The following is a 13,689-nucleotide window of genomic DNA, read 5'->3' as shown; positions in this document are numbered from 1 at the left end:
ATAACCGTAGAAATTCAAATATATTACACGTAGATGGCGCTAAATTTAGGGGCGTGGCTTTACATTCTAAAAATAGTTTTAATGAGTTATAAAGAAATTTGAAAAATATTTTGGTACGTTCAGGGGGAAGACTACAGTGGCCATTGTCTACTTTCACACTATTTCAAGCTGAACTCTTGTAATTTTGTATTTTAACTTATAAAATTAATATTTAAGTGTAGAAGAGCCTCTTGTTTAGTGCTTAAAATAATTTTGTCAATTTTAAATTTTAAAATAATTAACTTATAACGTTTTAATTTGGACCCCCGGAGCTAAACAAGTTGGGCAAGCGCCCAAACTACCCTTTAGTTAGGACCTTATATCTCGTTAACTATTAATATTAGAATTATCAAAATTATTTTAAGCACTAGAGGAAGGTTCAGCCTAATAAGAAAAAGATAATTCAATTATGTAATTGTTAAAACAGAAACGTTCATCTTGAACGAAAAAGAGGCTTTTACTGTATTCTTCCCCCTTAATGAATTCATATGAAAAAAGCGGTATTTTACCACTAAATAACAGTAGAAATTAAAATATATAAAACCAAGATGTCGCCAAATTTGAGGGCGTGGCCTTACATAATAAAAAGAACGTGGCTTAAAAATAATGTGAACAATATTTTGGTAGTGCGTTGATTTTATATGAAAAAGCGGTATTTTCTCACAAAAATAACCGTAGAAATTGAAATATGTTAATATTCACCAAACTCTAGATGGCGCTAAATTTGGAGGCGTGGCCTTACATTAAAAAATAAATGTAATGGGGAAAAAATTATAATATTTTGGTAGTGAATTTAATATATATGAAAAAACCACCAAGATAACAGTAGAAATTCAAATATGTTAAAACTAGGTGGCGCCATATTCGGGGGCGTGGCCTTACATTCGATAATAATAACCTTAATGTAAAGAAATGTTAATAATATTTTGGTACTTATATTTTTATGGAATATAACTATTTTTCAGCTAAATAACAGCAGAAATTCAAATTTGTTAAAAGGTACAAAACCAAGATGGCGTTTATTTTAGGGGCGTGGCCTTACATTTGATAAATAGCCCTAATTGTTTATAAAGAATAAAGAATATTTTGGTACTGTATTGTATTTATCTGAAGTCATATAAGACATTTTCAGCCAAATAACTGCAAAAATTCAAATATGTTTAAAAATACCGAACCCTAGATGGCGCTTAATTTTGGGCGTGGGATTAAATTTTAAAAATTGCTTTAATGTGCTAGACAGTTGAAAGTTTATAAATAAGAAAATATCATAAAGGACTGTGAATATTTTTGTACTTTATTGAATATAATCAGAAGTAAATGAACCGAAGTTATCGAAATAGTGCTCAGAATTGGAGGGCGTTTTCCTTATGAAAATAATGAGAAAATGGAATCAAATAAAAGCTCATTTCCACCCCCGTCGTTTGACGCGATAAATTTCACTTGGGAATTGTGGGTATAGCTATTTATATGTATAAAAATGGTTTCATAAAACAAAAACTTTTTTTTCGATCTAGGAGCGTGCAAAATTTTAAATTCAAGGTCCAAATATAACTTAAATATAAGGAAAACGCCTCCAAAATGGGGAGCAGTCCAATAACTTTAATTCATTTACTTCTGACATTATGATAAACCTTTTTTTTGTTAAAAGATACAAACCAAAAATGACGCTTAATATGGGGGCGTGGCCTTACATTCCAAAAGAAATAAAAAATAACCTTAATGGTTAAGCAGTCAAAAGTTCATAAATATGAAAATATCATAAAGAAATGTGAATAATTTTTCTGCCGTATAGAATTTATATAGAAAATGAAAATTATAGGCACAAATAATTTAGGGACCCTGAAAGAATTTACATATATCTCCAGAAATCTCCCCAGTTCTGAGAAAATACAGGGGTATTATATGGAAGTTTGCGAAAGAGAGAGAAAAGTGACCTGGGAGTCTGCGGAATCAAGTTATATAAAAGTTAGGTCTCAGAAGATTTTGGCCGAGAGAGAAAAAAGTTAAGCGTGGAAAAAAACACCTCTATTTTCAGATGCAAAAAAGGTGCGAGTTGAACAAGTCAATTCCCATCCGGCAAAATTGGCCCTCTCATTGGCAAGAAAAACGGGTCTGTCCGTCTGCGGTGTTTTCAGTAGACCACCTACGTCCAATGGGACTACATTTTGGATCTTTACACATGTTTAATTCGGGGAAAAAGTTCGAAAAGAGAAACACGAAAACAATTATATTTTTCGACATATTTAAATTGTTGGTGCCATATGTTAAGACTGTCAGGTATTTAAAGGATTCACCCCTTGAACAATTGTTCATCCGGTTAATCACCTGATTTTTCCTTGACATTTTAGACCTACTTTCAAATTGCATAACATTGTCAATATTACGCTCAATTCCTAATAAATAGTTGATTTTATAAAATAAAAAGTGGTCTTGCCCAACTTGTTAAAATGTTGCTCTTACGTCACAAGACACAGCTTAATTAGTATATTTTGCGCACGAGCGATTTGCACGCGCGCTAAAAAAAACCTATATTCCTCGCGACTGTAGCTCGCGCTAGTACGCTTGTGAAAGTAAGAGACTGTGACGTAAGAGCTACATTTCAACAAGAAGGCCACGTTGCTTTATAAAAAGAACTATTGGGGGCGTTCTAGCTTTAATTTCTTCGATCTTCATTTTATTAAAGAAAAAGAAAAAGAAAGTTTCAAGGGCTTCAATTCTACCCATTAAATATTTATATAGCAATTTGGTATTTGAAGGAGATAATGTTTTTGAAAAACTCAACTCTAGAATTCTAGACTACTGGCGACATCTGGTGAGATTAGAGAAATTTAAAAATTGACCTCTAATGGCGTTAACATGCGTGAAAGGATCCATTGATATCACTTTGCTTACAATTTGATTTTCAAGGAGATAATTTAAAAAATTATCCGTCGCCATCTGGTGAGATTTTGGAAATTTAAAAATTGACCTCTAATGGCGTTGAGCCCCGCGAAATAATACTTTGACGCCACTTTGTTTACAATTTGATTTGAAGTAGATAATTTTCAAAAAATTATCAGTCGCCATCTAGTAAGATTACGGAAATTTACAAATTGACCTCTAATGGCGTTAAAATGCGTGAAAGGATCCATTGACGTCACCTTGCTTACAACTTCGTTTTGACTTAAATAATTTAAAAAAATACGCGTTCTGGATTGCTTTCGCCATCTGGTGAGATTTCGTGTATTGAAAAATCGACCGCTAATGGCGTTAGCCTTCCGGTGAAAGTGTCTTCTTATATGACAAATACTCTATGGTTGTAGCTAGGAGCAACAAATACAAGGAGAACGCAGCTAGCCTTTAAACACGCTAACGCAGTGTTGTGGACAAATTTCATTACGCTCAACGTTTCACGGGCGGGGGGAAGACAATTTCCCAATTTTTCCCTTCCGACGGCAGCAGGCGCTAAAGCGTCTAACCAATGCAAACTGTACGCAAGAAAATGCACGTTTTTTGACGGGCTGCGTTCCTCTTGCGTGGGGTGCTGTGTTTGTTGCTCCTAGGTTGAAGATTGACTAGGACTGGACGAAACCATACGCGGCCATAGATGATCTAACTTTTTTCCCGTGTCTTCTGGAAGGGGCTAATCTTGGAGAGAGTCTCCATTTTAGGCTCCCTTTATAGCTCTCATTAAAGTGTTTGGGGGTCTCGGGATAGCTTACTCCTCACCTTCTCTTTTTCATCACATTTTATTATCAAAGCAAAGCCAAAGAGAGAGAGAGAGAGAGAGAGAGAGAGAGAGAGAGAGAGAGAGAGAGAGAGAGAGAGAGAGAGAGAGACTTTTGAAAAACCATTAACGGGATTCTCATACTTTGGCCTTTTCTAGAAATTGAGATAATACGGAGATATTAAGCAATGATCGTTGAACGCGAACGCCGAGACTTTCAACAAAGATTTGGGACACCGTTGTGAAAGTTTAAACGTTTTCAAATGAAAAATAAGCTTACGAAATATCAAATTTTCTTAGAGAAATGTCGCGTAATAAAATACTCTGGGGTATAAGCCCCCGCTCGCTTGATGGAACCTGGGGAAATTTGCGTAAACTTGAAACGGACGAAAATATTATACGCAAAGAGGTTTTGTCATCATAGATGGAGAAAAAAATCATCAAACTTTAATAAAAGCTATTTAAATGTTCTACGTATATCCAATGTCAGATCCTAATTTTATTAAAGAAAAACTATATTCATCCAATAGGAAAAATATGTTTTAACCTTGACAATGGTCTTGATTAAATCCGAAAAACACCTTCATAGAAATTCGAAAAAGCACCTTGATTTAATCCGGATAATGGTATGGATTTAATCTGAAAACGCCTTCATAGATATTCGAAAGCTCCGTGATTTAATCGGGATAATGGTCTTGATTTAATCCGGATAATGGTCTTGATTTAACCTGAAAAACGCCTTCATAGAAATTTGGAAAGCACCTTGATTTAATCCATATAATGGTATGGATTTAATCCGAAAACGCCTCCATAGAAATTCGAAAGCTCCGTGATTTAATCGGGATAATGGTCTTGATTTAATCCGGATAATGGTCTTGATTTAACCTGAAAAACGCCTTCATAGAAATTTGGAAAGCACCTTGATTTAATCCATATAATGGTATGGATTTAATCCGAAAACGCCTCCATAGAAATTCGAAAGCTCCGTGATTTAATCGGGATAATAGTCTTGATTTAATCCGGATAATGGTCTTGATTTAACCTGAAAAACGCCTTCATAGAAATTTGGAAAGCACTTTGATTTAATCTAGAAACTTCCTTGATTTCAGCAGTAAAAGTGCCCTAATTTTTTCCGGAAAATCGGCTTTATTGACCCTTAAAAAGAGCTTTCATCGAACTTCGAGCAGCGCGGTGATTTTAGATTTAAAAATTTATTTGATTTAACCGGAAAGAACCCGTTCATATAACTTTGATTTGACACGGAAAATTGACTTGATTTAAGCGGAAAAAGGCCTTTATCGAACTTTGGAAAAACGACTTAATAGAACTTTGGAAAAGCGCCTTGATTTAACCCGAAAAAACGCCTTCATCGAACTTTGGAAAGGCGCCTTGATTTCACCCGGAAAAACGCTTTCATCGATCTTCGGAAAAACCCCTTCATAGTACTTCGAAAAAACTCCTTGATTTAACCCGGAAAAATCGCTGCATCGGACTTCGGAAAAGCGCTTTGATTTAACCCCAAAAACCCCTTCATAGTACTACGGGAAAATGCCTTGATTTAACCCGGAAAAAACCCTTCATAGTACTTCGGAAAAACGCCTTGATTTATACCGGAAAAATCGCTTCATCAAACTTCGGAAAAGCGCCTCTATTTAACCCGGAAAAACGCCTTCATCAAACTTCGGAAAAGCCCCTTGATTTAACCCGGAAAAACGCCTTCATCAAACTTCGGAAAAGCGCCTCGATTTAACCCGGAAAAACGACTTCATCAAACTTCGGAAAAGCGCCTCAATTTAACCCGAAAAAACGCCTTCATCAAACTTCGGAAAAGCCCCTTGGTTTAACCCGGAAAAACGCCTTCATCAAACTTCGGAAAAGCCCCTTGATTTAACCCGGAAAAACGCCTTCATCAAACTTCGGAAAAGCCCCTTGATTTAACCCGGAAAAACGCCTTCATCAAACTTCGGAAAAGCCCCTTGATTTAACCCGGAAAAACGCCTTCATCAAACTTCGGAAAAGCCCCTTGATTTAACCCGGAAAAACGAATTCATCAAACTTCGGAAAAGCCCCTTGATTTAACCCGGAAAAACGCCTTTATCAAACTTCGGAAAAGCCCCTTGATTTAACCCGGAAAAACGCCTTTATCAAACTTCGGAAAAGCCCCTTGATTTAACCCGGAAAAACGCCTTCATCAAACTTCAGAATAGCCCCTTGATTTACCCCGGAAAAACGATTTCATCAAACTTCGGAAAAGCCCCTCGATTTAACCCGGAAAAACGCCTTCATCAAACTTCGGAAAAGCGCCTTCATCGGACTACGGAAAAGCGCTTTGATTTAACCCCAAAAACCCCTTCATAGTACTACGGGAAAATGCCTTGATTTAACCCGGAAAAAACCCTTCATAGTACTTCGGAAAAACGCCTTGATTTATACCGGAAAAATCGCTTCATCAAACTTCGGAAAAGCGCCTCTATTTAACCCGGAAAAACGCCTTCATCAAACTTCGGAAAAGCCCCTTGATTTAACCCGGAAAAACGCCTTCATCAAACTTCGGAAAAGCGCCTCGATTTAACCCGGAAAAACGCCTTCATCAAACTTCGGAAAAGCGCCTCGATTTAACCCGGAAAAACGCCTTCATCAAACTTCGGAAGAAAAATATGTGAATCCGGCTAAGTTGTTTTAAACCGATTCAAACCGTTTTCTACCGTTTACTACTTTACTTGTGAACGTAGCTTTACAATAGTAAATACCCTAACCAACCTATTCACGCGTAACCAAGAGAGATATATAGATAGTCAGAAGATAAAATAATAACAACCGTGGTGGTATACCATTAACGGCGCCGTTATCTTATCAAATATTGATATTTTTCCGAGTGTATACTGGTTGGTATACTAGAAGAGAAAATATCGAGAGGCGAAATAGACAACGCGGCTACAATTATTATATCAGTAGAAGAGAGCTAGAGAAGAACATTTGGGGAAAATGCTTTATAACTAAAGCCGTCGCCCGAAGCAATAAAACGGATCAGAGTAACAGAAATACCATTTACAAAGCCAGCAAAAGAGAGGAGCTAAGCATATCTCACCCCGCGTATATTCATCAAGATGGATATGATAAGGACTACGCGTGCGGGAAGTGAAGGCGGAGGCTAGAAACTGCGTAAGGTCGTCAATAGATGACGCTGTTAGGCGACCGACGTGGGTGAAAAGCAACCAATCTTTCATACTACCAAAATTGGGAAGAGAACGGATGGGGGGAAGCTTCAATTCCATTTCCGGATATGAATATAACTGCAGCTATTTCCTACACTTCAAAAGATGGGGTTAATGGGCCGGAAACTGACCCGCGTACCCTCCCCCTTCTAGCGCCGACTCCCCGCCCCCCGACTAACATTCAAACTCCGATCACTGTCCTTTTATTGAAGTTTTATTACAATATATAAACCCCAAACCATTTTTAGTCTCCGTACGATGGAGTTCGATGTGGGGCGTAGTTTTAGACGATTCTAGGCGTTCATGTTCTTGTTTAAGTTTTTGATTTGTATCGTGTAAAATATACTGCAAATTAAATTAAATTAAATTAAATTAAATAAAGAAATATTTTAAAATAACGTTACTTAGGTACGGTAGATGGCGGGATGTAGAGGCGAGGTTTTAGAAGATTCAGGTGTTCATGTTTTTGTTGGGTGTCGTGTAAGATTACTGCAAAATTAAATTAAATAAAGAAATATTTTTGAATAAAGTAATTTAGGTACGGTAGATGGCGCGATGTAGAGGCCTGCTTTTAGAAGATTCGGGTGTTCATGTTTTTGTTGGGTGTCGTGTAAGATTACTGCAAAATTAAATTAAATAAAGAAATATTTTTAAATAACGTAATTTAGGTACGGTAGATGGCGCGATGTAGAGGCCTGCTTTTAGAAGATTCGGGTGTTCATGTTTTTGTTGGGTGTCGTGTAAGATTACTGCAAAATTAAATTAAATAAAGAAATATTTTTAAATAACGTAATTTAGGTACGGTAGATGGCGCGATGTAGAGGCCTGCTTTTAGAAGATTCGGGTGTTCATGTTTTTGTTGGGTGTCGTGTAAGATTACTGCAAAATTAAATTAAATAAATAAATATTTTTAAATAACGTAATTTAGGTACGGTAGATGGCGCGATGTAGAGGCCTGCTTTTAGAAGATTCGGGTGTTCATGTTTTTGTTGGGTGTCGTGTAAGATTACTGCAAAATTAAATTAAATAAAGAAATATTTTTAAATAACGTAATTTAGGTACAGTAGATGGCGGGATGTTTTGTTGGGTCTCGCGTAAGATATACAGAAAAATCAATTTAAATACCAAATATTTGTAAACAACGAAGTGCAAAGTACGATAATTCATTAGTTGATATTTTTAATTAGAAGTAAAAGCTTAAATTTCCTTAATTATTTGTATCTTTTATTTCGGCCAAAGTAGCGAGAAAATTCGATTGGAAGAAAAAAGTAAAAACCAATTTAAATGTTACCACGGCATTTGCGTGTTGCATTTTAAAATAGTAGAGCTAACATATAGTCTCCAGAGCTTAGGTCTATATCGGCTGCTTACACAACAGACTAAAAGAGTGGTCTCCGGAATAAACAGAGTGGTGCAAGCCTTTAGACCATTAGTTTGATTAAAATTAAGAAAGCTAGTCCGGAAGAGAGGTTAAATGGAATACGGAGATTAGGAAATGCTACTTGACATTTCGGCCCAAGCCGGTTAACGCGCCGCAGTCTGCGCGTATTATGTTTAAGAAAACTGCCAACAGAGACGAGGGGATTCTAAAACTTTTAACAAGTTGGTGCCGACTACTGGGTTTGAGCCCTACAAGTATTTTGCTTACCCGAAAAAATTTACTTGGGAGTGAATAAGCTATGAAAGTTTAGACAATATTTTCGATTTCGCACTTGATACTTTTAGAGCAATGCCATGGTGTTCAATATTGGAAATATTTCCAACAAAGCGAAATGCTTTAGGCCTACTTTTAGGGCTTAATATTTAAAATGTCTTCGTAAGTGCTTTGTTTTTGAGTAGAAATGTTTCGTGATTATCTCGGTAGGATCGCTGTGCGGCCGATACAATTTCAATAATCCCGTTTTTGCTTACGATTTGGGCCCAGTAACTTATTTGTCCAAGTTAAAATTTTAATAGATAAATTCTTTTAGAAGTTCTAACTCTTTTAAACCGTCCATCCCTGTATTTTAACTTCCCGTCGCACACGGGGGGGGGGGGGCAAATTTTAAAAACACCAAGAGCCGCATCCTTTTCTTCGCCGCCAGTTCCCTTTCTTCCTGGTAGATGTCATCACGAAAACCTTTCTTAGTCTATGGTAGAATTGTGTTTTTAAAAAAATTAAATCCTTCAAAACTAAATTGTAAGCAAATTGATGTCAGTGGATCTCTTCGCGGTGCTTACCACCATTAGTGGTCAATTTTTAAATTTCCGTAATCTCCAAGATAAAATTTTAATAGACAAGTTCTTTTACAAGTTCTCCTTACTCTTTTAAACCGTCCACCCCTGTATTTTAACTTCCCGTGGCACACGGGGTGCCAAAATTTAAAAAAACGCCAAGAGCCGCATCCTTTTCTTCGCCGCCAGTTCCCTTTCTCCCCGGTAGATGTCGCCACAATCTCCGTCGTTATAAAGAGCAACAGCGTCGGTGACGGGGGCGTTGAAGAGAGAGAAGCGATGAGGCAAAGGGAATGAGAACGGGGGGGGGGCAGAGGGGGTAGGCAGTCGTAAAAGCTACTTTCTATTGGTGGAAATTCTAGCCATGAATGAAGTGGCGTTTCCCCAAGCGGGAGAGGCAGCCGGTTTCGAGCCGTCGAAGTGAACGGAAGTTAGGCTTACTTGCAGCGCGCTGCCACGAATGAAGAAATAACGAAATACCGGGTATAAAAAAAGAGACAAAAACCATTTAAATAAGAACGACAATTTTTCCAAAGTTTCGGATTTGTTTTAACAAATAAACGGAATTCCCGTTTACGTATAAGATAAGAACGAAATCGAATTTTTAAAAGATCGAAAACTTTATATCGTTTGACGTTTTAAAGACAAGAAATAATAATTTTTGAACCGAGGGAAATTTTTAAACTTTTCCATGAATTCAATTGTGATTTTCAAGATATGGTATGTGTTAAATTTATATATATTTTTGCCTTTGATTTATTCGCTTTCTAAGTTTTAAACTATTACCCGACTTACACGTGGTAAAGTTTTGTTAGAGGGACATTTAAGGAGTACAAGGGATTAAGATAGTAATCTTATCAACGATTTCCACCTGTAATTTGGTAATTAGGGTTTACTCGCTCTTCAAAGTTAATTTATTATTGTTGCCCCATTTTGTCGAAATACGTGTACACGTGAATTGAGCTCGAGAAATTCTACGTGCGTTCTTGCATTTAATAAATATTTACAATTTGGCGAATTTTCGTAGACGTTATAATTTAAGGTAGACACCGATGCAAATAATTAATATTACGACTTTTAAAATGTCACCATAGAAACAAAATAGACCACGTATCGTCATTAGGCTAAATTAAATTAACCATTATTCTTCTTTGGGATAAATTAAATTTCAAAATTAGATGAATAAGTCTGATTGAAATTAGATTGAAATCACACTCAGTTAAATTTAAATTATAACACCTCTCCAACTTGGTGGTCAGTTCATTTGGTTAGGACTTAGGAATTCATTAGGATAGGATAAGGGCCCCTATTCAAAGCAATTCAGTAGGCCGACGACGAAGTTCTATACAATCCTGGAAATATATCAGACAGACTACGTACTCAATAATAACGGATAAGTACTTTTGAAATAACGATGAAGTAGTTGTAAAGAGCGTTGTTTATGTTAAAGGGACGCTGTAATGACTTACAGCGTCCCTTCAACATAAACAACAATGTAATAACGTGGAAAAAAATTTAACGAAATTCGTTATTTACACTTTCGGTGGTGATATGTGGAAGCTATCATTAAAATCCATCCCATTAAGCTGTGAAAACAAACGTGGTAGACTATTTGCCCCGTAGAGACACTTACACAAGCGCCAACCGCTTCGCGAATATCTTAGCAAGAGCTGATGGAATCAGTATGGGGAAATTAGTGAACTATTTAAGCCAGGTTTGACTAGGTTTCCGTCCGTACAATATCCTCCATCTATGTCGACCAGACAATTGGACAGTCTTCACTGGAAGGGTTGAACTATACGGACTGCACTTCGTTGCTCAGGGAAATAATTAGACGTTATATACTGTTACCGGATAGTACGGATAAACATTATTGTTGGCCAGTTTCAGATAATTTCCACAGTTAGCATTTGTATATCTTCGGATGTATGTTCTAACTGTGAATCGCTCTCGGGGATTACCAGACTAGATTTAGGTCGTATTTACCAACTTGAAAACTGTCGAGCGTAATTGGGTTTATACCACGAAGTTCGAATTTAAATCTAACTATCGTTATTTCCGGGTATTTTGGAAAGATACGTTTTCCCTTTCCAAAAATCTCGTAACGGTAATATGCATTCTAGCCAGGTCACTCGTTATTGGCTTTACAAGTCGCTAGTTGATTTAAGCCTATAGTGATGCCAAGGGTATTAGCTTAGCTTAGCTGATTACTATTCTTATAATTATTATAATTATTCCAACTTAATGACTAAATACAAAAATATCAAAAATGAAGTTCCAACGTAAATGTATTGAGCACACGTGTGCAGTTGCGTTTTGAAAGTTTCCAAGGACAGAGATCTATTGCTTACCAAGTATATGGATATATTTTGTTTCGAAGAATTAAACTTACCAAATGTGAAACCCTAATTGTAGGCCAAAGGTTAAAATTGATAACGCGTCTTGCTTAAATAAACAGTACTACAAATATTTGATAAGAAATTGGAAATTAAAATTTTACTCTGTTTCTATTTGTGAAAAAATCAATCTTTCGATTGGCCTATACTAAATTCCCAAAAACCACTTAAAATATCTGAGAAATAAAAAAGTACTTTGAAAAGAAATGATAATAATGAAATATCTGGTGGCATAAGTAACATAATATCACCATAAGTATGATACTATATATTATTTTAATGCTAATTCCCTGACCGAACCTTTTTTCGACACTGACATTTTTGAAAAGCTACGACTTGGACTTGTAACAAAAATTAGTAGTATATTTTCAGTTTTGGTAGCACCAAAAGTAACATAATAACAATAAGTATGACACTTCCTATTGTTTTAATTCTAATTCCCCAATCCCCAACCGAACCTTTTTTCGACTGAGAACTAAACCTTGATTTCCAATTAACTCTTGAAAATCAGTTCTGTGATAATATGTTATTTGTCATACTTATATTATTACCTTAAGTATGCTAAGCATATTTATTTCAATTTTGAGAGTTAAACGAAAATGCGGAAATACCATATTTAAAATAAAAAGGAGGACACGTGAATTCCCGTAATTTATTAATTCCAATTCTATACAGGTAATTTATCCATTGTCTGTTTTCGCTAAGCTGTAGTGTTAAAAATTTACTATTGCCAAAAATTTATTGTTAAATACTAAAAAAATAATTTTATGAAGTTTAACTTGATCTGGTTATTTTAAAATAAATCTTAAGTGACTGTCTCACACTTTTACGTCAAATTTAGTGCCAAGAGTACACTGTGACGTAACAGTATTTATTTTATTTGACTTTTAAATTTTAATTTTAATCACCACAATATAAGATTTGACAAAAAAAAACTACTTGGCCACCTGGGATAAAGGCATTAAACGTCGCTAGAAGACTTCAAGTGGGCAATATTATTTTTTCGGGATACTCTACTAACCATGGGGTTAGTAGTTACACTATAGAGAGTAAAATAGGTGTTTCTATAAAATAAAACCATAAAAATTAGAAGTACAAAATGTTCTTATCTGCGTCACGAGCTACAGTTATTTAAGTGCTTTACGTGCACGTGGGCTTCAGATTCGAAGAGGCTCGCGCCTGCAGCGCGTGCTCTCTTCCTTCAACAGGTACAGCTACGTGACGTAGACAAAACATTGTCACATGACCTCCGGTATTTTACAGAAACACCTATTATTTCAGAACACTATAGAGAGTAAAATTATTTCAGAATACTTGAAATCGCTATGTTCCCATTTAACCCAATTTTACCTTCTCCCAAAGTTATCAGCTCTCCCAAAAACATGGTGTCCCATTTGTCCCAATTCCATTTCTCCGAACCGGAGTTCATTTAACCCAAAAATATGTATTCCCATTTTTCCCAACGATCAAGTTTCCCAAAAAAATGGATTCCCCTTTCTCCCAATCATTATTTGGAATCGGTAAACAAAGTAAGTTTACCGTTTTGTGAATATGTGAATTGACTTGGCGTTAGGTTAGGTTAGGTTAGGTTAGGTTAGGTTAGGTTAGATTAGGTTAGGATCCAAAACCCCAGAAGAATTCCTCGAAGCGATAAAATGGGGATTCGATGTAAAATGAAATGGGCAAAATTTGATGTACTTGCATATTAAAATAAAACTTAGATTCATGTTTATACCAAGTGTAATTTTGGGACAAATGGGATTTGGGATAACTATTTTGGGACAAATGGGATTTGGGATAACTATTTTGGGACAAATGGGATTGGGACAAATAGGATTGGGAGAAATTGGATTGGGAGAAATGGGAATTGGGAGAAATGGGATTGGGAGAAATGGGATTGGGAGAAATTGGAATTGGGAGAGCTATTTTGGGCGAAATGGGGGTAAACCCTTGAAATCTAGTTGAAAGTACAAACTTATTAACTTTCGTCAGGGGCGTAGGAACGTTCTAGAAGTTGGAGGGGGCAAAGAGAAACGAAAAGGGGTCTGGAAAATGGTTTTGAATTATTAATGGAGTGTAGCTTCTCCGAATGCATGTGTACTTTTTACTAAGCCTGAAA

At 36.2% G+C, this 13,689-nt stretch overlaps 1 protein-coding gene across 2 annotated transcripts in view; it reads left to right on the top strand.

Moving 5' to 3' along the window:
- Positions 1-13,689, top strand: part of LOC149961193 (uncharacterized) — a 151,678-nt gene that overhangs the window by 39,895 nt on the left and 98,094 nt on the right. Inside the window, exon 1 of one of the 2 annotated variants that reach the window (XM_090169988.1) lies at positions 9,590-9,894. The exons of the other annotated variant lie outside the window; for it this stretch is intronic. The gene's annotated coding sequence lies outside the window, so the exon portion shown is untranslated. Of the gene's footprint in view, positions 1-9,589; positions 9,895-13,689 lie in introns of those variants that run through there. 2 annotated transcript variants of the gene reach the window in all.

Source organism: Leiobunum rupestre, chromosome 1 (assembly GCF_980474605.1).
Source record: "Leiobunum rupestre chromosome 1, qqLeiRupe1.1.hap1, whole genome shotgun sequence".
NCBI classification, from domain to species: Eukaryota; Metazoa; Arthropoda; class Arachnida; order Opiliones; family Sclerosomatidae; genus Leiobunum; species Leiobunum rupestre.
This window is presented reverse-complemented; position numbering and strand designations above follow the sequence as displayed.